Source organism: Epinephelus lanceolatus, chromosome 9 (assembly GCF_041903045.1).
Source record: "Epinephelus lanceolatus isolate andai-2023 chromosome 9, ASM4190304v1, whole genome shotgun sequence".
NCBI lineage: Eukaryota > Metazoa > Chordata > Actinopteri > Perciformes > Serranidae > Epinephelus > Epinephelus lanceolatus.
Genome location: NC_135742.1, coordinates 14020600 through 14046677, shown reverse-complemented (window position 1 = coordinate 14046677; position 26078 = coordinate 14020600). Strand labels below are relative to the sequence as shown.

Below are 26078 nucleotides of genomic sequence, written 5' to 3'. Positions count from 1 at the left end.
CTATGACATTTTTTAATGATTTTGGATGACATACTATACTATGACTTTTTTTCATGATTTTGGACGACATACTATACTATACTATACTATGACTTTTTTTCAAGATGTTAGACAACATACGATACTATGACTTTTTTTCAAAATGTTAGACGACATACTATACTATGACTTTTTTTCATGATGTTAGACGACATACTATACTATGATATTTTTTCATGATTTTGGTCGACATACTATACTATGACTTTTTTTCATGATTTTGGACGACATACTATACTATGATATTTTTTCATGAGTTTGGTCGACATACTATACTATGACTTTTTTTTCATGATTTTGGACAACATACTATACTATGATATTTTTTCATGATTTTGGTCGACATACTATACTATGACTTTTTTCCAAGATGTTAGACAACATACGATACTATGACTTTTTTCATGATTTTGGACGACATACTATACTATGATATTTTTTCATGATTTTGGACGACATACTATACTATGATGTTTTTTTCATGATTTTGGACGACATACTATACGATGATATTTTTTCATGATTTTGGACAACATACTATACTATGACTTTTTTTCAAGATGTTAGACGACATACTATGACTTTCTGTCATGACTTTGGACGACATACTATACTATGACTTCCTTTCATGATTTTGGATGACACACTATTTTATGATATTTTTGTATGATTTTTGATGACATACTATTCTATGACTTTTTTTCATGATTTTGGACGACATACTATACTATGATGTTTTTTCATGATTTTGGACGACATAATATAGTATGATATTTTTTAATGATTTTGGACAACATACTATACTATGATATTTTTTCATGATTTTGGTCGACATACTATACTATGACTTTTTTTCATGATTTTGGACAACATACTATACTATGATATTTTTTCATGATTTTGGACAACATACTATACTATGATATTTTTTCATGATTTTGGACGACATACTATACTATGATGTTTTTTTCATGATTTTGGACGACATACTATACGATGATATTTTTTCATGATTTTGGACAACATACTATACTATGACTTTTTTTCAAGATGTTAGACGACATACTATGACTTTCTGTCATGACTTTGGACGACATACTATACTATGACTTCCTTTCATGATTTTGGATGACATACTATTTTATGATATTTTTGTATGATTTTTGATGACATACTATTCTATGACTTTTTTTCATGATTTTGGACGACATACTATACTATGATGTTTTTTCATGATTTTGGACGACATAATATAGTATGATATTTTTTAATGATTTTGGACAACATACTATACTATGATATTTTTTAATGGTTTTGGACGACATACTATACTATGACTTTTTTTCATGATTTTGGACAACATACTATACTATGATATTTTTTCATGATTTTGGACAACATACTATACTATGACTTTTTTTCATGATGTTAGACGACATACTATACTATGACTTTTTTCATGATTTTGGACGACATACTATACTATGATATTTTTTCATGATTTTGGACGACATACTATGCTATGATGTTTTTTTCATGATTTTGGACGACATACTATACTATGACTTTTTTTCATGATTTTGGACAACATACTATACTGTGATATTTTTTCATGATTTTGGACGACATACTATACTATGACTTTTTTTCAAGATGTTAGACAATATACGATACTATGACTTTTTTTCATGATGTTAGACGACATACTATGACTTTCTGTCATGACTTTGGACGACATACTATACTATGACTTCCTTTCATGATTTTGGATGACACACTATTTTATGATATTTTTCTATGATTTTTAATGACATACTATTCTATGACTTTTTTTCATGATTTTGGATGACATACTATACTATGATGTTTTTTTTCATGATTTTGGACGACATACTATACTATGATGTTTTTTCATGATTTTGGACAACATACTATACTATGACATTTTTTCATGATTTTGGACGACATAATATAGTATGATATTTTTTAATGATTTTGAACGACATACTATACTATGACTTTTTTTCAGGATTTTGGACAACATACTATACTATGACTTCCTGTCATGATTTTAGACAACATACTATACTATGACTTTTTTTTCATGATGTTAGACGACATACTATACTATGACTTTTTTTCATGATTTTGGACGTCATACTATACTATGACGTTTTTTCATGATTTTGGACGACATACTATACTATGACATTTTTTCATGATTTTGGACGACATACTATACTATGATATTTTTTCAGGATTTTGGGCAACATACTATACTATGATATTTTTTTAACGATTTTGGACAACATACTATACTATGATACTTTTTCATGATTTTGGACAACATACTATACTATGACTTTTTTCATGATTTTGGACGACATACTATACTATGACTTTTTTCTGGATTTTGGACGACATACTATACTATGACTTTTTTTCATGATTTTGGACAACATACTATACTATGATATTTTTTCATTATTTTGGACTACATACTATACTATGACTTTTTTTCATGATTTTGGACAACATACTATACTATGATATTTTTTCATGATTTTGGACGACATACTATACTATGACTTTTTTTCAAGATGTTAGACAACATACGATACTATGAGTTTTTTCAAAATGTTAGATGACATACTATACTATGACTTTTTTTCATGATGTTAGACAACATACTATACTATGACTTTTTTCATGATTTTGGACGACATACTATACTATGATATTTTTTCATGATTTTGGACAACATACTATACTATGACTTTTTTTCAAGATGTTAGACAACATACGATACTATGACTTTTTTTCATGATTTTGGACAACATACTATACTATGATATTTTTTCATGACTTTGGACGACATACTATACTATAACTTTTTTTAGGATTTTGGACGACATACTATACTATGACTTTTTTTTCATGATGACAGACGACATACTATACTATGACTTTCTGCCATGACTTTGGACGACATACTATACTATGACTGTTTTTCATTATTTTTGATGACATACTATACTGTGACGTTTTTTCATGATTTTGGACGACATACTATACTGTCACTTTTTTTCATGATTTTTTTAATAACATACTATACTATGATGTTTTTATCATATTTTTTGATGACATACCATACAATGACTTTTTTTTCATGATTTTGGACGACATACTATACTATGACTTTTTTTCATGATTTTTTTATAACATACTATACTATGATGTTTTTATCACATTTTTTGATGACATACCATACAATGACTTTTTTTTTCATGATTTTGGACGACATACTATACTATGATATTTTTCCTCATGATTTTGGATGACATACTATACTTTGAAGTTTTTTCATGATTTTGGACAAAAAACTATACTATTACTTTTTTCATGATTATTGACGACATGCTATACTATGACTTTTTTCATGATTTTGGAAGATATGAGATACTGTGGCCTTTTTTCATGATATTTGACGACACACTATACTATGGGTTTTTTCATGATTTTGGAGGACATACTATACTATGACATTCTTTCATGATTTTAGATGACATACTATACCATGATGTTTTTTCATGATTTCTCACTTTTCTATGTTTTTTTTTTTATCATTTTGAAGGATATGCTATACTACGACTATTTTTTTCTGGTATATTTTACATACATATTCATGCTAAGCTCAGCTAACTGGCTCGTGACTGGCTCTAGCTGTATATTTAACAGACAGATATGACAGTGGTGTGAATCTTCTCATGTAACTCTCAGCAAGAAAGCAAATAATGTGTACGTCCCACAATGTTGAACTGTACCTTTAAAGCACATAAGGTATGCTGAGATTTCTCACCCTATCTGCCCTTTGTTCTCAGCAGTTACAAGTTGTTGTCTTTGTTTTCGTGTTTATTTTCTTGTTACCATGACACCTTGACTGCAGTGTCTGCTGTTATATGCTCAGTCTGTATGATGTATGTAAAAGTTTTTTCCCTCTACATTTTTCCAGCACTGACAGCCAAAAGCCCAAAAGCCTCCCCTGTGACACACTCATGTTCCTACCTACTCTCCGCCCTTTCATCCTCCAGTCATGTTGCTTCTGGACTAAAGAAATGCATATTTGAATGCTTACCAACCATTTTCTCCTCCAGATATTTCTCTGTCTCTGCAGCAACTCCTACCATCTCTACCACACACACACATGCACACAACCTCCTCCTGCACCATTACCCCTCTGCATAAATGCAACACAACCCCAAATTATGGTCAGCCGCTTGTGAAGTTAGTTTTGCTTGGGAAAACCAAGCTGCCATCTTTAATATCATAATGTTACCAAATTATATGGTTCTAATTGGGAACTGTTTGATCACACTTTCTGGCATCTGGAAAGCTTGCGTGTGACCTTAACAGGCTTTTTTTCTCATCTCGAAAGCATGACCTTTGCTTCTGACCCAGCATAAATTAAGTAAACCACTTTACACCAAGGAGAAGCCTACGCCACTAGTCACACCCTGCATGTAACCAACGCCAACAACTCACTGTGCATATCTGTGATGTAGGTCTGGAGCATCTGCACTCAAGACAGCTGCATGTTAAAGGGGAACACCACCTAATTTAAGAATTCCAATAAGTTATTTCCACGGCCTGGGAAAGCTCAATCGATATTGTGAACACTACCTACTCTCTCCCAAAAGCCAGAAACCAGAGAAGTAAGTCTCAAACTTGTGATGTCATAGGGTATTTAATCTGGAGCTGCTCCATAGGCAATAAATGGGAGCCTGATTTTGTGGACCCACAGAGTGTTTTTATACCGCTATGGGCTTTCTTTTATTGTAGTGTTCTCAGTTCTGAAACAAAATGTACCCATATACTCAGAACATTCCCCCTGGGGCTCTCAATGTCATCTAAAACATATTTCCCAATTCACTATCAATGGACATCACAAGTTTGAGTTTTACAGCTCCAGCATTTGGATCTGGGAGAAAGTCGTTCATGTCCACTGATATTTTTGGACCATCTCTGACCATAGGAACAATGTGCATGTATTTTGAAACTCAATGTACAGTACAGGCCAAAAGTTTGGACACACCTTCTCATTCAATGCGTTTTCTTTATTTTCATGACTATTTACATTGTAGATTCTCACTGAAGGCATCAAAACTATGAATGAACACATGTGGAGTTATGTACTTAACAAAAAAAGGTGAAATAACTGAAAACATGTTTTATATTCTAGTTTCTTCAAAATAGCCACCCTTTGCTCTGATTACTGCTTTGCACACTCTTGGCATTCTCTCCATGAGCTTCAAGAGGTAGTCACCTGAAATGGTTTTCCAACAGTCTTGAAGGAGTTCCCAGAGGTGTTTAGCACTTGTTGGCCCCTTTGCCTTCACTCTGCGGTCCAGCTCACCCCAAACCATCTCGATTGGGTTCAGGTCCGGTGACTGTGGAGGCCAGGTCATCTGCCACAGCACTCCATCACTCTCCTTCTTGGTCAAATAGCCCTTACACAGCCTGGAGATGTGTTTGTCCTGTTGAAAAATAAATGATCGTCCAACTAAACGCAAACCGGATGGGATGGCATGTCGCTGCAGGATGCTGTGGTAGCCATGCTGGTTCAGTGTGCCTTCAATTTTGAATAAATCCCCAACAGTGTCACCAGCAAAACACCCCCACACCATCACACCTCCTCCTCCATGCTTCACAGTGGGTGGAACCAAAGATCTCAAATTTGGACTCATCAGACCAAAGCACAGATTTCCACTGGTCTAATGTCCATTCCTTGTGTTTCTTGGCCCAAACAAATCTCTTCTGCTTGTTGCCTCTCCTTAGCAGTGGTTTCCTAGCAGCTATTTGACCATGAAGGCCTGATTGGCGCAGTCTCCTCTTAACAGTTGTTCTAGAGATGGGTCTGCTGCTAGAACTCTGTGTGGCATTCATCTGGTCTCTGATCTGAGCTGCTGTTAACTTGCGATTTCTGAGGCTGGTCACTCGGATGAACTTATCCTCAGAAGCAGAGGTGACTCTTGGTCTTCCTTTCCTGGGTCGGTCCTCATGTGTGCCAGTTTCGTTGTAGCGCTTGATGGTTTTTGCGACTCCACTTGGGGACACATTTAAAGTTTTTGCAATTTTCCGGACTGACTGACCTTCATTTCTTAAAGTAATGATGGCCACTCGTTTTTCTTTAGTTAGCTGATTGGTTCTTGCCATAATATGAATTTTAACAGTTGTCCAATAGGGCTGTCGGCTGTGTATTAACCTGACTTCTGCACAACACAACTGATGGTCCCAACCCCATTGATAAAGCAAGAAATTCCACTAATTAACCCTGATAAGGCACACCTGTGAAGTGGAAACCATTTCAGGTGACTACCTCTTGAAGCTCATGGAGAGAATGCCAAGAGTGTGCAAAGCAGTAATCAGAGCAAAGGGTGGCTATTTTGAAGAAACTAGAATATAAAACATGTTTTCAGTTATTTCACCTTTTTTTGTTAAGTACATAACTCCACATGTGTTCATTCACAGTTTTGATGCCTTCAGTGAGAATCTACAATGTAAATAGTCATGAAAATAAAGAAAACGCATTGAATGAGAAGGTGTGTCCAAACTTTTGGCCTGTACTGTAGTTCCCCTTTAAGGCAAACCAAGCAGCAGTACAGTAGTGTAGTTAAGAGTGACGTTAAAAAACAAACAACAGGAAGTAGATTTGTGGCAGCTAACAGGTTTCTCTTTCACACAGCAGAAGAAGGCTGAAAACATGTGCATCCACAAATTTCATGTAATTTAATCTGACTGTTATATAACTGTTTTGCATTACTTTTAGCAAGCTAGCTTAAAGGTCCTGTGCATAGGAATTAGGAGGATATATTGGGAGAAATAAAATATAATAAGTAAGTTTACTTTACTGTACAATCACCTGAATATAACAATCATTGTGTATTCCATACCTCAGAATGAGCCGTTTCCCAGCAAGCATTTTTTGGTTTAAAAAACGTCTAATAGCCGTCTACATGAAGACCTGACGTCTAGGCTAAATCACGGCTGAATTTGGGCAGTCAGTGAAAATTTGGTAGACGTCTAACCATAGCCAAAGTGTAGACGTCATCAATTATACGGCTATGTAGAGACCATGTCCAAAAAATGGAGATAAACATATTTAAATTACTGTTGACTCTCCATACGTGATTGAATATCATACCGCACACCATCTGCAATGGCGAAAATTACATTTAATCACTTTCAAAATTAAATCGGCTAGATTTGGGTTACATGTAGCTAGACTAAATCGGAGCTAAATATAGCCAATACATTCAAATCACGACTATTGCTTGCTGGGTTATATCTTCATAGGGAGCGAGTCCTTGTTTATGGAGATTGCCATGTTCACCACCATGTTTCTACAGTAGCCCAGAACGGACAAACCGAACACTGGCTCCAGCGCAGCAGCCACCGTAGTTAGAAGCCCATCTGTGGGGAGCAGCATCAGAAACACACTGGCTTATAAGGTGAAACTGGTTAATTTACGTGAACATCTGGATCTTAAGTTATCAGAGACAAAAGGTGATCATACATTAGCATGTAGCGGGCAAACCTGCCTGTCTCCAACATGCCGAACAGCGTTGGAGAAACACTGATTTGTAACGTGAAACTGCTTCATTCAGTGTTTTTACCAGTTTAAATCACCGGGTCTGTTTGTTTTGGAGAGAAAGAGACCTCTGCGGATAAGGGAACTGCCCATTGGTCTGACAGCCCATTGGTTTGACATCCCATTGTTCCGACCATATTGAACCCATTGTTCTGAAGTCCCGTTGTTCCGAAATCATCATGATGCCCTGTGGTTAAGGTCTGGTTAGGTTTAGGCACAAAAACCACTTGGTTAGGGTCAGGAAAAGATCATGGTGTGGGTTGAAATGAAAAAGAAAGTGACAAACACATAAGCCGTGAGCCTGCTCCGCCTCAAGCCTTTCCCAGCTGACCCAGAGCCGGTCACGGCGCACCATACGCCCACCGCGAGCCATTCAGCACCGCGGACAGTCGGACTAATGGGATGTCGAACCAATGGGCTGTCGGACCAGTGACATGGACCCGCGGATAATTTGGCTCCTGGTTAAAAAAAAAACAAAAAAAAAACTCCTAAACAATGAACACAGGAATTCTAACCGGGAGAAGTTTAAGCTGGTTGCAATCTGCAATCTTCACCACTAGATATCACTACATCCCCCTAAATCTGACACACTGAACTTTGAGTTTAGCTTTTTATTTAATACTTTTAGCTAACTATTTCACAACTGTATCCATACATATTAGCTCATCATTTCAACAATTTATTTATTACTTTTAGCTAATGTTTATCCATTCATTTTAGGTAATTTTCACCTATTCCATTAAATTTAGTGGTTAATTTATCGCCTCATCACAACAGTTTATTCATTACTTTCAGCTAATATTGATTACTTCACCAAAGTGTTTCAACCGTTTGTCCATTTATTACTTTTAGCTTTCTATTTCAGCTGTTTATGCAGTGTTTTATCTAACTGTTAGAACACATTATTGATAACCTCTGGCTAATGTTTATTATTTCAACTAGGTAACTGTTGATCCATTGATTTTTTTCAACAGTTTGTTTATTACTTTTAGCTAACTATTTAAACAATATTTTGACACATTTTTAGCTAACAATTTTTTTCTGTTTGCATGTTCACTACATTTCATACGATTTCTAATAATAACAACACGTGGCTTTAAGATGTTATAACTGACTCAGGCTAGTGCCGTGTGGATATATTTAAAAATATCAAATAATTATTTTGTTCCGCTCCTCCACAGTCTTTCCACTTGCCCCAGAGCAACTGCAGAAGTACCCCCTCGGGTATACTCCGAGTCTGGGAATCACTTATCAAGACCACTGCATCTTCGGATTTTCCTCTCAGATCCATCCAACAGGACGTTTCCCACAAACTGACTGTGACAAGTATTATTTTAACAGGTGTTTAATAAAGTTTAACATTCTTGGGCTGCAGTAAAGAAAACATTAGCCTCTGACACTTTAAAGGCCCCAATGTCTTTAACACAAATCAGCATTTTAATCTCGGATGCAGCGCCCTGAGCATCACAGTAGCAGCCGAAGTGCCTTTTTTGTTGCTAATACACTCCTTATGGTAAAGAATTACATACTGTAAATCACCCATATACACAGTTCACCTTCCTTTCATGCCTGTGTTTGTTTAAATTGGCCACTCCGGCCAGAATCTAGCAGCCTCATTACAACCAAGCCAAAGCCCATTACTCTGCTCTGCCCACGGGGAATAACACCTTTTTCTTCATTAACCAGCGAATAAGAGCTGTTAGCCACAGTTTCCATTACGGCTTGATGCAAAATAACTCACCGCTCACTCACTCGACTAATTTTCAACAGATTTTCCCATTTAACACATTTTGTCCTCAAGCACAATATCTTCACATTAAGTGAGATGCTTATGTACTTTTAGAAAATCTACTGCCATGAATACAGCTATTTTTTACTTTCCTCCATACAGCACTTTTCCCAGCAACACTTGCCCTCAATAATTCTGTGCAGCCTCTGACTGATCCCCAAGCACTTCAACTGTTAGTTGGCTGTTCCAGCCATGAATTCCTCCTTTCTCACCTTGCTTTAACTCAAACAGTCTTTTCCTTACATGCAGCCAGCCAGATGTTTAGGCTGGAAGTTCTCCACAGAGGAGGCCTCAGTGGTATGCATGGTTGTTATTTATCTAAATTGTATTTTTCTCCTTAACAGCATTTTTTTCCTTCTTTCTGCTCTCAGGGGTGGTTTACTTTAGCCCCAAAGTAGGAGGTGCAGAGAGGAAAGGCTTTGCCAGCATACCCACAATTCACCAGTGGCTGACGGAGCTGATGAAGTTGAAGTTGACAGCTGCATAAATCACTGGCTCATGGTGCTAATAGGTGGCAGTATAAAATCAAGCGCAGACCACCCATGCTGCAGGGCAGAAATAGGAGCATCAAGTCATATCTACCGTGCAGCACTGTACAGCCATCCGAAACACTTAACCCCCCTCTGGCCGCCTGGCCTGTTTCAGTCCAAGGAGCTCTCTTAGCAACACAGGAAAGGCCCGTCTGGCATCCGCAGTGCAGTGATTCATATTTGGCACTTTCATAAAGGTTCCAAGCTGTTGGAGTTTTTTCGGGGCCTATTGTCGAACGTTTCACCCCTCAATTGCCCTTTCGGAAAAACCTATAAACATTTCAATGCCAATAACTGAACAGGAGCCTTGCTTTTTCCTCTTTCATATGAAGATCTCAATACGTCGCAGGATACGCTTTTTTGTTCTTCCTCTTCACGGTGAGGAGAAAGGGCTGCACAGTCACCATTACCCTGATTTTTTTTGGTGCGTAGTATATTTCCACGTATGAATGGAGAGGTGCTTGAGCTCATTGAGAAGAGCTGCTAAGAGAGGTGTGAAGGTGGCTGTTTGCGGGGCCTCTTCCTTTGTCAAAGGGGAGATAAAACACAAGCAGAGCACGAGGGGGCGGACCCCATCACACAAAGCAGTGCATATTGCTCAATAACATGGCCTGGATCCCTGGGTTTTAGCACAACAAAACTCTACCTTGGGTGAAGGGCCCCTGTGCCATCGGCTTTGGCCATGTATGAGGAGAGTGAATGTAGACCCTCCCCACCCCCCCTGTTTTCTCCATGTTTTCTAGCATGTCTGAGCTTCTGTTGTGTGCCATGACTGTCACATATGATGAGGGTGCTGCAAGTTTCCCAGGAGTACTATGGTATACTAATGAACACAAATCCATACAACTAGAATATCTTAAGTTTCTTCTTGTCTTGTGGAGTCGGAGGTGATGGTGAATGGTGTGACACCTAGAGGAGACGGTTACCAAGCTACAGACTACTGCAGACTACTGTTCAAGACCAACAAACACTGTTTGGTTCAGTGACCTGTCACTGTTTTTCCAATGGCTTTTAGGCACCAAATGTGGGAATATTTTAGCAACTTGAGACTGTTTTCCAGCAGCTTTTTAGGCACCAAACATAGGTGTTTTGTAGCGACCAGTGTATTTTTTCCAGCATTTTTTTGCACCTAACATGGGTGTTTTGGAATGATCCATCTTTTTCTAACAGCTTTTTAGGCACCGAACCATTCCTTTTTTTTTAGCGACCTGACACTGTTTTTCCAGAGTCTTTTTAGGCACCAAACATGGGCGTTCTGCAGTGAGCCCTCACTCTGTTTCTGATGCCTTTTGACAAAATGTAGGGGTTTTTTTTTAGCAACCTGTAGCTGTTTCTCCAGCAGCTTTTTAGGCACCAAACATAGGTGTTTTGTAATGAATCTTCATGCATTTTGCCAGCAGAATTTTAGGCTACAAACATGGGTGTTCTTTAGTATTTTTTCCAGAATTTTCATGCACTGAATGTGGGTGTTTTGGAATGATCTATCCTTTTTCTAAAAGCTTGTTGGGCACCACACCTGTTTTTTGGTTGTTGTTTTTGTTTAGCGATCCAACACAGGCCTTCAGGCACCAAACATGGGTGGTTTTTTTTAGCACCTTGTAGCTGTTTTTCCAGCAGCTTTTTGGGCACCAAACGTAGGTGTTTTGTAATGATACATTGTGTTTTTCCAACAGCTTTTTAGGCAACAAACATGGGGAGTTTTGAAGGTGTTTTGAAACAATCCATTGTTTTTCTTGCAACTTTTTAGGCACCAAATCTAGGTGTTTTTTAGCAGCCCATTGTATTTTTTCCAGCATTTTTTAAAGCATTAAACTTGGATGTTTTGTAACGATCCGTCACTTTTTTTCTGGCAGCTTTTTAGGTACCAAATATGGGTGTTTTGTAGAACACCCTCACTGTTTCTCCACTGGCTTTTGTTTTTTTTTAGCAACCTGTAGCTGTTTTTCCAACAGCTTTTTTGGCACCACATCCGGGTGTTTTAGCAACCCCTCTCTGTTTTTCTACTGAGGAAAGTGCCACCAAAAGCTTTTTTTAAATTTAATTTTATTTTTTGTTTAACCATGACACTGTTCCATTTCCAGCTGGGATAGTGCCATGAGGAACGTCTTTTTTTTTAAAAAAACAAGACATTACTGTGTTTCCAGCTGGAATGTCAAAAGCAGATATTTTAAGCCAAAACATAATCTTTTCCAAACCATAACCAAGTGGTTTTTGTGACTAAACTTAACCACTCGTAACCACAGCATTGTTGAAACATAAAGAAACAACGTATTTCGCTTAAAGGGGCAACAGTAGAGTTTTTAAAGATATTTTTATTAGGATAACAAATCCCCTGCAGAGACCACAATCAACAATGAATTGGTGATAAAAGAAAATAATGCCAGCCTCATGCTCTAACACCACACTTGGCCCACATTTCATTCAACTCATTAAGGGATTTTCCTTAGCTCATTTCAGTGTGAGAAAAGCTGAAACCTGCCAAACCACACAGCAGGATTAAATGCGAGAATTTAAATCAAGGGAATGACAAACTAATCACACCTGGATTCACTTCACCACCACAACATGTTTAGAGTCTTCAGCTAAAAAGGGTCCCCTCCTCCCTGTTGACATGTCTTCTGTCTCGACTGACCGTATACACTTCAACCTCTGCCTGAATCCTCTGGCTCTGATGCACTTCAGCTGCTACAGGGTGTCCTTTACTGCCTATAAATGGCTTGAGGTCATCTCTCATTAAACTAGAGTGTGCAACAAAATGACTCCTGACTGTGTTTGCCCCCCGACGATAAAGCCTGAGTGTTTATGGCAACTACCTGTACTTGGCTCTCACTCTCTGCCCAGGTGGGCTGACAGGGGAAAAAGTCAATACATGATGTCGATGTCTGTAACGTTGCAGGAGGATAAGCCTGGTCTGTGGTTTATGTTATTGGCTTATGTCAGCAATGAAGTTGATGAATTTGACAAAGTACCAGCTGCTGTAAAAAATGTGCTTTGCTTGAATAATTAGTGTGAAGTTCTCTTTTATTAAGGAGTTTGCAGTTTGGGCGGATTTTATGAATACTAATCTGCGGTGTTGAATAAGCATCAGTGGGTTCTTTGTGTCATTATATAAACAAGTAACCTTAAAATGCTTCAGTGGTAACCTTCAAATTAAAATGTTGGTCTTAAACTTCAGCTAATACATTAGCTCAGTGTGCTGAAGTTCCCTAATAGCATCTTTTAAAGGTTTAAGGGATCTGAATATGGGGGGAAAAATCTGATCAGTATTTATGTGAGAGCCTACAGTCGTATTTTTCTTTTCATTTCCTAAATGCACTCATCATAGGCTGAGCATGATTGATGTTGGACATACCTGATGTGTTCCTGTGGACAAGCAGCAGTTTGTGGTGTTTGTGGTGTGTGATCTGTTGGGAGGGAAAACAGAATTACAGTCAGTGGTCAGACAGTTCTTACAGCAGAGAGGCTGAGCCGAGGCTGTTAGGCTGACCGACAACCACAGCTTAGTGTAAATGGTGGAAAGTGGTTAGTGTGGGCCATCTATCTACCAGTAATCATCTCTTCATTAATGTATTATTTAGTTTATGTACATATTTGACCTTTAGGAATTAAATAAAAGTTTTCATCTCATTATGTTTGTTCTTCAATGGATCCAGCTAATAGTGAAGAGCTATTCAGAGATATTGCAGGAAGATTAATCTGAGTATAACTTTTTCAGTGTTAAATAAACTGCTCTAATGGCGAAGTTTAATCACTTACTGATACACTTAGCCAGTATTAAAATTCCTTTACTTATTGGCTTAAATTTGGAACAGATGCAGCTTGCGCTGGGTGAGTTTTGTGTGGAATTTCTAAGGAAAACTGAAAAGATGACAAAACTGCGGTTGATTTTAAAATGTTTGCTCCCAAGGATTAAAGGAACGGTTCACCACAAAATCATAAATACATTTAAAAAACTCAACAGAAATGTCTCTTTCCAGAAATCATGACCCTGTTACTCAAGATAATCCACAGATCTTGTTGTTGTGTTTCATGTAGGGACTATCTTTCTACCAAATTACACCTGCAACTGCATCACTGTGCAGAAGGAAGAGTGCATCTACTGCTAGCTCACCTAGCACCACTGACCTAGCTAACGTTACAGCTCAACCGAGGAGAACACCATTAATGTTAACACCTTGCGCTGTCACGAACATGAGCCTCTCGTCCATGAGTAGATGCACGCTTCCTTCTGCGCAGTGATACAGTTGGCAGGTGTAGTTCAGTAGAAAGAAAATAGTTCCTCACAGCAAGGTCTGTGGATTATCTATTAGTTTTTTCGGCATTTTGAGCACCACAAGCCGAGTGCCATCTATCTATGGCTGATATCTCCAACACTTGATAACTTAAACCAAAATATTGCAGATTGATAAATAGCACTACAGGTGAGAGAAAAAAATGTACTTTTGATTTTGCCAGATTTTTTGCTGTAATAAAATCAATTTGAATTACAAAACTGTAGATGATTAATTTTAAAATGGTGCACTCTGATTGAGATTGAGGGATTGAGTCCTGCATATCTGATTAAACCACTTGTTTACCTGCCTACAACGTTGTCTTTGAAGTATTTCACTCTGGCTGGCTCGTTATTATTCTAAATTAAGATCAGCCATTTTAGCATGAAAAGAATTTAAAGACGCCACAGCAGCTGAAAAGTTGATCCAGTGATGTCACTGTAATAATGGCATTTTGAGGTCAGTCTAGATGTATGATAGTGTTAATAAGGTTTAGAGAAGATATCTTTGTTTGAGAACATAGTGTTCAGAATGTGCATACAAATGCCAAAAATCCCAGGCTTCTGCAAATATTGTTTCAGAGAAAAGGGTGTAGATATCCCTTAGATTCCAGGAAGACACTCCAGAGCAAAGTAATGTAACGTTTTTGTTTGCTTACAGTGAAGCAGTAGTTCAGTATCCTGTCTGCACTCAGGTATATTGCTGTTGAAAGATCTTACAGACCTGTCTCTGTAACCAAAACACACATCTGCTTGTATTTACATTTCCAGTGTTGGCAAAATATTGAGTTGCTGTGTTTAAATTGTTCGGTTTAGTTTGTGTAATCTTCAGTTTTTAAATGGATGAAATGCCCCTAATTGCCCTGCAGTCAACGGGACGTCTCGCTCTAATGCTCCCTGACGTGACATCCCACCCAAGAGTGACATCATGCCATGAGGAACTGTGACCTCATCCGGCATGCTGAGCAGCGGACCAATCAGGCTGCCAATGACTCTGGGCCTGCTTTTTTAATGCTGTCATGGGAGAGGTGGCTGCATTCACAAGAGCCAAACAAAAGGCTCTTTTGTCCCTGCGTCCACATCTGTCCGGAATCACCTCCCCTAATTACCAAGGTTAGTTTTTGGAATTGACAGCATAAATATTAAACTGTCAAACTCTGTCTGTTGGCAACACCTTGCAGTGTGAGTCATTGGCTGCCGAGGTTGAAGGAAAACAACACTCTCTTTCTCTGTGCTGAGCTGCAGCGCTGGTCAGCGAGCACCTTCACATTCATTCCTTCATGTGCCTGTTAGAGCACTCATCTAAAATACTTGTCTATTTCTGCATTTTTCTTTGCCATTATTTTAACCAGCATAACTATGAACACACAATTAGTGGTTTTTACACCAGCCAGGCGTTTGTTCCTAGAAATGGTTAGACAGAGAGTGTGTTTACATGGACACTGATAACCTGTTAATGAGGCGTATCCTGGTTATGATCATGATCATTTATGGTGTTTACATGAGCCCAGAGAGACTGGGTTGTCCATGTTTACCTGAAAAAATACAAGCAACGCAGTTATTGATTACTACAGTCTGTCTGGGCAGGCACCTGTGGTGTTTACAAAAGAAGGCCTGCAATGGGAGATGGCAGTGACAAGAAATATTAAACACTACTGTGGTGGCTGTCTCAACTTACCAAAGTTCTTCGGCCACTTAGTTTGTGAGGGGTCTCAGTTTTGACTTGTGTTTCTGTTCCTTATCTGGAAATCCACACCACTCACATGAGGCAGAAAAAAACCCTTACAAAAACCCCCAAAACAAACAAACAAAAAAAAAGGCAGGCCAATCCTTCCAAAATTACATCTCATACGGTCCCCTACAGACTCAATGTCCTATTTCTATATATTCTCACATATTACCCAAATCAACACAAACATCACATCGTCTTTTACGCACGTTGTCCACAATCTCCTTTTGTCATGCGCACTAAACTGCCTTACTGCCCCATACCTGGCATAAATAACTTCCTTAGAAAATGTGAAAAACTTCCACACTAGTGACATGTCTCGAACACATTGTTGTCGTTCTTTTATAATTTTCAATTATACGGACCACAAACCAACTTGCATACCACCACCTACTGTGTTGGAGCGTGTTGATAATGGCTTGTTGCGTCGATGAAAGAAATATGGCTTTGTTTTAAAGTTGACCAGCAAGAGTCCACGTGGGGTGGGGGGAAGCAGTGGTGGGTGGATCCAGCAACCACCAATTTTCACTAAGTTGGTGGAGCCAAACCGTGTTCTTTTTTCCTAAACCCAACCACGTGTGCGTGTTGGCTTAACGTAACCACATGCATTTGTTGTCGAGGGGAAAAAAGACGTCAATTCGAGGTGTTTTACATTTCCTGTGAAAAGTGAAGTTTATTCTGAAAGAAGACAATGCATGTAACAGGCAGACCTTAACACAGCGTCCCAGAATGTCAACAACCAATGCACCCAGGGTACCTTGCACGTCATATCTGGACGAGGAAAGTTCATTACCAAACGTCGATATGTGACGAGGTCGGAGCGAGAATGTGTTGAACATACACAATGCTGATATATCTGCAATAAGATTAGAATAATAAGTCTTGCTCTACTTCTCACAGAGCTAGATATTGTCCCATTTTGAGTCTATAAGCAAAGCTGCTGGCTCCAGCTGCATAATTACCGTACATTTGAGAGTAGCATTGTTTTCCTCATCTAACTCTCAGCAAGAAAGAAAATAAGTATATTTTCCAAAACATAGAGCTATTGCTGGAAGATAAGCATGTTGCACCATAAGGTGCACATGAGCAGTAAAAAGAAAAAACATTTCTACATTTGCTGCAGTCACCTCTTAGATGATCTTCCTCTTGGACTGTTCTGTGTTGAAAGGAAAGTGAACTGGCAGACTTTCAGTAGCAGAAAGATGTTTTCTTTGCTGCTGTTTAGAGTGAAACACTCCTTAATCATTTTCCAGACAAAGCCCTGGATTGCGGCTGAGAAAATGTTCTGCCTGCAAATCTATCGCAGATGATCTTTTCAGATGTACTACGAGACGGAGGAATACAGCTGTATTGATGGGCATAAAACCTAAACAAACTACGCTGACAAGGCGGAGAGCTGTGCAAACAGAAGATTAGAGGGGAGATGAAAGAAAGAGGAAGCCGGTTCAGTCAGTCGCTGCCAGCAGACTGTGGCTTTTTGCTACTGTATTCAATGGAGTGTTTTGAAACATGAACTTATTGGAATACAAAATCTCAATGACATAAAATGCAGCATTTCCCATCAGATCAATAAACACAGAGCAAGTCGTTGCTGATTATTTGCATTTTGTTTTGCTTTTTTCATTAGTTTTATCTTCATGTATATCAATAGTAAAACTATAAAGCCTTTTGGGTGAGAGGGAGGAGTGGCGGGAGCGTGCATAGTCTTTGTATTGATTAAAAAATGATAATATCAAAACAAAAGCAGTCCTATCAGTCCAACAAGTCCTTCAAATTAAACCCCAAAATGGATTGTTTGTCTGTCCATGCTTTCTAGAACAACAAACAGAAATCTTTTTATTCTGTGCACCTAACTACAGGACACCAATTTTTGTCTGTGCCATTCAAAATCATTATAAGTTATTGTTGAAAAATAAATCTGTTTCATGATGTGACAACAAGGTTTGGTTAGGTTTGAGATAGATAATGGTTTGGGTACTAAATTGAGATTAGGGGAGCTTTGTTGTCACGGTAACAATTTGTGGTTAGGGAACAATCAAGGTCATGCTTGGAAAAATGACGACTACATTTACATGCACACTGACAGTCCGCCTTTGTTCCAAATATGACAATATTCCATATTTGATACTCGTCATGCAAACAACATATTTCATTTAAATATTCCAAATTACGCCAAATTTAGCATATTCTGACATGTGGGATAAGATGGTACTGACAGTTTTAATAGCATTCTTTGGACATCTATACAGCGCATTCGGAGAAAATGCATCTTGTGACACACGGCCTCTTGCCTGTTTGCCATCAGCACCGTGCGTCATCATGAAAGCATTGTACTCAGATCTACTAGCCACCTTTTTGCAAGGCTGTGGGGTAGAGATGCCCAAAAGAGAAGTCCACATTTCTGGTTGGAAGGAGAAACACACCTGCTTTTAAACATCATGAAAGACTTGAATATGTTGGATATGCACAAATATCGCAGTGCTGACCTTTTCAAGAAGGTGGCTTGACAAGCAGCTCCAGATGTTCCACTTTTCTATATTTTGACATGACAGATAACATGTTAAGGCACCATAATCAGAGTATGCATGGCTGCATGTAAACAGGAGTATTAGTGGAATGTTTATTTTTATTAGCCATGTTACCAGCTTAGTAGGAGTATTGTCTTTTTCAGAATAAGGGCAAAAAAGTGTAATATTTTGTGCACGTAAATGTAATCATTGGCTGTCATTTGGAGATGGTCAACAAACAGTGGTCTTCCTTGTTTAAGTCCGACACGTTGTTGACTGATCCATTCACTCTGAAAAACCTGCAGAGGGCTTTGTCACTTAAACATAAACAGATGTCACTTTGGGGCATTGGCTGAAACAACTTGATTCATCGCATCAAGAAATTTATCTGCAACTACTTTGATAATTGTCCAAAAATTTATTGTTTGTGACTTGTGAAATGTGAATGTATGCTAATTGGTTCCCAATCAGTGAGCCCAACTGATACTGGGCTTCGGGACAATTCTTATTGGGTGGCAAGTAAACAAAATAATTTGTCAGAAGAAGGACTTTAAACTTTGTCCGATTTTGAACAGCATTTTTCATCGTTCTCTGTCCCATCCATAACGACAACACACAGATTTATTGGTAGCGCAAAACAAGCAATTTAAAGAGGGAATCTTAGGCTGAGGGAAATTGTTATGGGCATCTTTTTTGATGTTCACTTTGTGTCTGACATCTAATATAGGGCAGCACCCTGAAAATTTTATGATTTGAATCACAAGTCAGAGAACCCTCAGTCCTTGAAGTCAAGTAGTTGTTTCGCAGTCTGTCTGCCAGTGTACTGTGGATGGTTCAGCCCCAGATAGCTGCAGAGTGAGCACTCCTCGCTATCACACTGCTATCCGGCAGAGACAGCTGCAGACCCAGACCCAGGGTGAGTTTGAGTGAGACAGACACAGCTACCCAGAAGAAGAGAGGTTTTACCCGGTCAGGCTACAAGCTAACATTATCTTCTGCCTTCTGCTTAGAAGTGGTGAATTTACAGCTCACAGAAACTTAGTATGATACAGTTTTTGTTTTTGTTTGATACCAAGTGTCGGCAAAACACATTGTTACACATTTCTGATCCTTCTTTAGCACAGTAGCACGCATTAGCTTGGAGGGCTAACTTGGCTTGTTTACTATATTATGTGAACGTCGCTGTCAACACAAACATTCCACCGAACCCCCGTTCAAACCTTCAAATGTCACATGGGAAAAAAAGAAAAACAAGAGTCAAATATTCGTATGGAACAGCCAAATCAGATTCAGCTGACATAATTCTGAATCAGGTAAAGCCCTAATTTTACAGAAACTATAAGACTATAATTCAAACACTATACGTCTCATAATTTGATCGTTAAATTCATAAAAAACAAAGATAGTTATATCAAAATACAAAAAAAAAAAAAAAAAAATTAATACGGAAATAGAAAAATTGGACAGAGGAACTTTTTAGTTGAATTTAACAATGAAACGTGATTAATGTGAAAATACAAGTAAGCTTTTTGTGACACTTGTACAGTACACTTTGTTGTACATTGTGCTTGTGCGTGTGTGTGTGTGTGCGCGCTTGCTCTTCCCATGACTCGGAGGCATGAAAGGACACACAGTGGGCTCTCCTGATAGCTCCTCCTCTTTAGTGAGACAACAAAAGTGCCCATCGTGTTGTTTGGTTAGCTTTGCTGTAACCCCCACATCCACCGCTCCATCACGCAGCAGCCAAAGACAAACGAACAAACGCTGTCAGCCAGAGTCGGTTGCTAAACAACCAAGGTAGGCATCCTTGGAGATTAGTGGCGTTGCCCTAGGTCTTTAGGACCCCTAGCTGTGCCGTGGGCTGGCCATGTCCCGCCTGCAGAGAAGTGTGACAGAGAGACCTGACAGCTCTGCTGCCTTGCCCAAGGACACGCTGTCACTGAGGCATAATAAGAGCGGACTGAGTGGTCCCCGGCCGTCAACAACACCACCCCGCTGGACGATTAGAAAGAGCTTCCCAACAAAGAGGCGGCCAACAAAAGGCCCATGTTAAATTAGGCATTTAATTCAACACTCGGTCACAAGGGCAAAGTAATCAGAGGGAAATCGTAAAAACATATTAAAAGGACAAGGAGAGACGGAGAGTCAGATGAGCCCACAGAAGTGATTTTTGGTTATGTGAAGAAATACTGAACACAAACTACAGAGAGAAAAGACACTGTATGATGAAACTATATTTGGAGCTTGATAAAAAAAGATAATCTTGTGCAACAGTGGAAATAAATATCCTAACCACCATATCTGGTTTAAACTCCAAGCTAAACACACATCTCTGAGGAGAAGGCGAGTTGAATTGCCATGCATGTAAGGCTTAAAATTATTCTGAGCACATCAGAGCGTGAGGCAGGATTTTAGATTTATAGATTCCTGTACTCCCTCCTACTGGGCCAGACATAAAAATCTGAATTAAAAGTATTTCCAGTGTTGTAGAAAAGCTGTTTGTGCAATTACAACCACAGCGTACGACAACAAAAACAGGCCACAACATAAGAAATGTAAATCTAAAGCCTGAGTCAGTGGGATACAAGCTGTGCTCTGGGTGAGTGTGTCCGTACCTGGTAACCTGTTGAAACTTGTAATCTCCTGAAGTGTGTCACATTACACAGTGACACTCCTCAGGATGTCAGGGCCGGTCTGCGTCTCAGCGTCAGAGCTCAAAAGTCGAGGGCCCCTATAAAAAAACATGAAATACAGCGTAAGTTTTAAAAAGTGACATCAATGAAGTCATCTGGCGTGCACCCGTTTCCTCAAATCACAGTCTTGAAGTGCTCGTTTTGAAAACTCTGAATTTGCAGTTGTTGTTATTTTATGATTTAATTACAAGTGTAAAGCTCTGAGGTATTGCAGGGGGTTAAAGGAGAGCTGCTCTCTCAGCGCTTGTTGAGCAGAGGATAATTATAGGGAGGGAAAACCTCGTCAGAGTCACAGGAATTCACTCTGATTTATTCAAGAGTGAAAGGATTCCTTGTAAGCCTTAAATAAATTTTAATTGCAGTAAGCTGTCTAACACAAGGGACCCCCCACCCCCCCGCCCCCCACCCCTCCCCTCTGAACCCTGGTGAGTTGGGAACTTTGATTAGATTACAAAAAAAAGTATTGAGGAGGGTATTAGAGGTGCCACAGGGGTCCCAATACTCACACAAAATGCCTAATTTATACTTAGCTTTTGCTTTAATGCAAAAACACACACTTGCATGAAGTCACACAGCAGCACAGCAGCGTACCTGCACAGCAACATGTCGACCTGTCAGAAAAACCCATTGATGTCGTAATTCAGTAAATGTTTTATAGATGTAACGGAAATGCAAACCCGGTTTTATTGACAAACCAGAAAATAATGAGTGTAAACCTCTAAGTGTTGCGTTTAAACGCAGGGGTAAATTGATGAGCAGACGAAGCCTAATTGACACACTTTGGAATGCGTGTTTCCGATATCCTTTGGCGAAACAGCCTCCTGCCCTCGTGTCTCACTTGTCAAGTCATGTTGTGGTATTTATTGGTTTGATTCTCCAGATTTGCTCCTGTATTTTATCCTCTTTAAACACCCGGCGCTCGTGTGCATTTGCATCGCTGCTTTCATGCATGAATGTGCCTTTGAGTTGTGATTTTATTTTCCCTGCTCATTGCAGAAATCTCTTATATTTCCACAGTAATATCATCTTATGCGCATGGTTTATATGTATGATAATAAATAACAGCATAAATGTGTAAAGATTAGGTCCCTATTTTGTCGATAAGTGTAGTTTCTCTCTGGCTAAACAATAGAATTCACCTGAGATTGGTCCCTGAAGAGACAGCGATATATGGGTTGGAAAATTACATAGTGCCTCATCTCCCTTTGGAACAATCAATGTAATGTGAATTCAGCCATCTTTTTATTATATTTTGCTTTTTTATTGTTAACAATCGTCAGTCATCACTTGGGTGCAATATCAGTAAATATTCAACTGTGCAATATTTATAATTCCTACATGCAATAATGTGAATTCAGCCTCTGTATTTATTATATTTTGCTTTTTCCCTACTGTTTAGTTGTTATAATGCTCTGTTATTCTTTATGGATGCTTCTTGTTTTGAACTATCCCCTTTGCTGTGGTAACAACGCAAATTTCCTCCTGTGGGTCTGTGCAAGATTGTCTTATCTTATTGGAATAATTTCAAACTGAAAAGGTAAAGTTGCCTGAAAATGTCTAAAAATTAGATCCTTTAGTTTTCTGAACATTTATTCCATGGAGTCTGAGATTTTGTTTGGAAAATTACAAAAGAATCGCACCTTCTTCAAAACCTGATGACTTACAATCATACAAATTGTGCACAGAGGAGCGACGTACTGAGGCAGTCTCCTCTGTTAAGTCGGAAAAAAAAAAAACCTTCTGGACACCGTGCCTCTCTGCATGTGTGTGCCCTGGAGAAATGGGCCAGTAAAAGTTTTAAATGAGCGCTAGACAGGTGTCAGCAGTCTTTTAGGACAGACAAATCTGTCCACGCCATCGGATACTTTCCCTGCAAAGGAAACTGTCTGGGCGGACAGGGAGAAAGATAGAGATGGATAGATACAGAGGGAGAGGGAGGTACGTGGTGAAGGGAAATTAACACCTACATATGTATATACTTTGTCTTTTTCTCCTCTTGTTTATTCTCTCTTCTCTGTTCTCTCTGCTTGGAGGGACAGTTTGGGGATCTGCTATTGACAAATAGTACATATGTTAATAATCAATTGTACTGTTCAGTATTATTAAAGGAGTAGTGCTTTACAGCTACAATATGTTTAGCTTAATATAACTTGCCAAAAGAAACTCGTGCACCACCTATAATATTAAGACTAAGCTGAGCACAGTGAATGAATGACATAAGGGGTGGAGAGTTTGAAACTTTATGTCTTAAAGAGACGCCCTTTTTCCTGGTAGGACCAGAGATTTGAGACCCCTGCACAAGTTGAAGCCTGCTACCTGGTGCTCAGGCCCCGAGGAGTGAAAAGGGCCGATAATTGAGCTGGAAGGAATGGAGGAAGGGAGTCACGTTCCCGAAATGAGTCCAAAACAAAACTCCTGTTAATTCTCCTCATTTTTCAACTCCTGTCTCAGACATTTAGGGATTGAATCCAAGAGAGTTTAGAGAGGAAACCACGTCCAAAACTAAAGTACAGTCATTTAATGTTTCCTGCTTTTTCCAAAGGAGGAGAACATAACGCCAAAGCGAGGAGAATAAAATGTGTCCTTTCAGCTTTCTGTCGTCCTTTTTATTTAAGAAAATAAGCGTTATCTTTATTATTTACAGCCCGTAGCTTAAATAAACTGAATGTATCTCTGGTCTGCTAGGTGCTAGTTGTACTTCACTTCAGTGTTTCCATTCGATTTCATACTTCTACTATTGTACATTTTTTACTATCTGCACTTATCTGACAACTTTAGTTACTAGTTACTTTGCAGAACTGAATTACTAATACAAAACATAACTCAACTCATGACTAAATATTGTGTAATATTATGAATTAAGCTGCCCAGCAGTATACAAGGTGATTAAAATGAGCTCCACCTTAACCAGCTGCAACATTAGAGTAAGGAACACAATAATGCATCAGTAATTCTAATCCACTGACATTATATATTATTCTAAAGTGAGCCATTCTGTATAATGAGTACTTTTACTTTTTGTACTTTTAATTTGGATACTAATAGGCTACTAATGTAGTACTTTTGCTTGTGGATTATTTTTACAGGGTGCTAGTACTTTTACTTAAGTAATCTGAATACTTTATCAAGACTAGGTTCCTCGGTTTACTGTTAGTATTCATGTTAAAATCATAGGCTGTCTATTGAAATCAACATGATATATTTATTTACAAATTATTACATGTAAATATTAGGGGTATAAAGATCAACAACAAAACGTGCATGCAGGCTGAAATTCAACTGAGCTGTTGTGTTGGGAGATGTAGTGACTGAAACCAATGGTGAGCAAGAAAAATAACGATGCTACATGTATTTTGTGAGGCAGTGAATGGAGGAAAGTCCACTAGCCACTAAGTAAATGTATGCAATGTAAACATGTTTGAGCTGATAAGGAGTAATCAGCAAAAAGCAAGTGACATGTCTGTGAATCTTAATAGATATTACTAAGCTGAATGTTATACTTTTATTAAATGATCTTGTATTTTTTTTAGCTGTTGGGAATAGTTTGCCTTCAGAGCTTTAAAACAGATAACCCTGAAGTTTTAGGAAAAAATGGTTTGGGTTCAAATGAAAAGATTTCTTCCAGAAAGGTCTCTCTGGCAGAAAGCCCTGAGGGTTAACTTATCCCGTGTGCTGTTTTAAGTGTGTTAGTGGAGTCAGTTTAATGGAAACTTACTATTTAAGTGCTGTTTTTATATTTTATGGCCAAAAGCAAAAAGAACGGGGACTCTGCCTCTTCTGTAACTGATTGTGTTAAAGATCAGATAATACTGTCTTAGATTGATCGCAGGCCCCTGAATCGCATCGTATCGAAATCTTATTGTGGCAGACTTTGTAATATCGGCAAATATAATATCGTTGTCCAAAGAAGCAATATGATATCGTATTGTGATGAAACTGGTGATTTACACCCATATTACATATGTGACTCAAAGTGAACTTAACCATACTACAATGCATGAATTTCACTAGAGACAAAAGCAAAAGTGTCAACATTCATCCAAGCTAGTTCGCCTTAGCAAGAGTTTATTTGGTGTTTTTCTGCATCGTGATTGGGTCAAGGCAACAGCTAGGGGGAAAATAATAAGTGACCAGCTAGCTCTTACTTGAGTTAGTTCTCTAAGCTGTCTATAGTTGCAGTCAGGATTCTGAATTCTGCCAGTCAGTGTGCTGAGGATTACAGACACAACATAGAACATTTTTGAACCTTTTTGCTAAAACGTCCAGGGAATTTAAGAATGAATTAGAGAATGAAGAAGAAGGAATAATTTAAGAATGTATTTGAGCACTAGTGTTGTTTGGTAGCTGGTGTTAAAGTGAAGTCCAAGATATCAAAGAGTAATCCAGCATGGACAGAACAGTCCTCTGCACCACAGTCATTTCACCAAAATGAGTGAAAGGTCATTAGTCCAACAGTCATGTGGGATTTGACTTTTCTAACCAGTTCCTCTCTATATGATAGACAAGGCATTCAATTTAGGGAGGAAAACTCAAATTGAAACTGTGACCTTTGCTGGTCAAGGTGGGATGATCTCAGTGGCGATGGGCCTTGAGGCTGCGGTGGTGTTGGCTGATTGATCCGAGCCTGTCAAAGGTCTTGAGGCAGCTTCTTGTGGTGTTTAGCGGCTGTGATGACTCAGCAGTTTCTCTCAACAGACGGATCATTCTGCAGCAGCAGTTCCGTCCTGCAGGGTCACAACCTGCACTGGACAGGGAAGACCCTGCAGGCTCTGAGTCACTCACAGGAAAAGACCTTCTGCATCTGAGTGAACACTGTCTCCCTCTTTCTGGATGTCTGTCTCCATTTCCACTTTATTTCTTTCATGCGGATTTA

The 26078-nt window shown here is 38.7% G+C and overlaps 1 long non-coding RNA gene across 1 annotated transcript in view; it reads right to left on the bottom strand.

Annotated features, from left to right (window-relative positions):
• Nucleotides 1–26078, bottom strand: part of LOC117252487 (uncharacterized) — a 184754-nt gene that overhangs the window by 11463 nt on the left and 147213 nt on the right. Inside the window, exons 3-4 of the long non-coding RNA XR_004501331.2 lie at nucleotides 21128–21243; nucleotides 13359–13410 (exon numbers count right to left, since the gene is read on the bottom strand). This is a non-coding gene — a long non-coding RNA (uncharacterized LOC117252487). The remainder of the gene's footprint in view (nucleotides 1–13358; nucleotides 13411–21127; nucleotides 21244–26078) is intronic.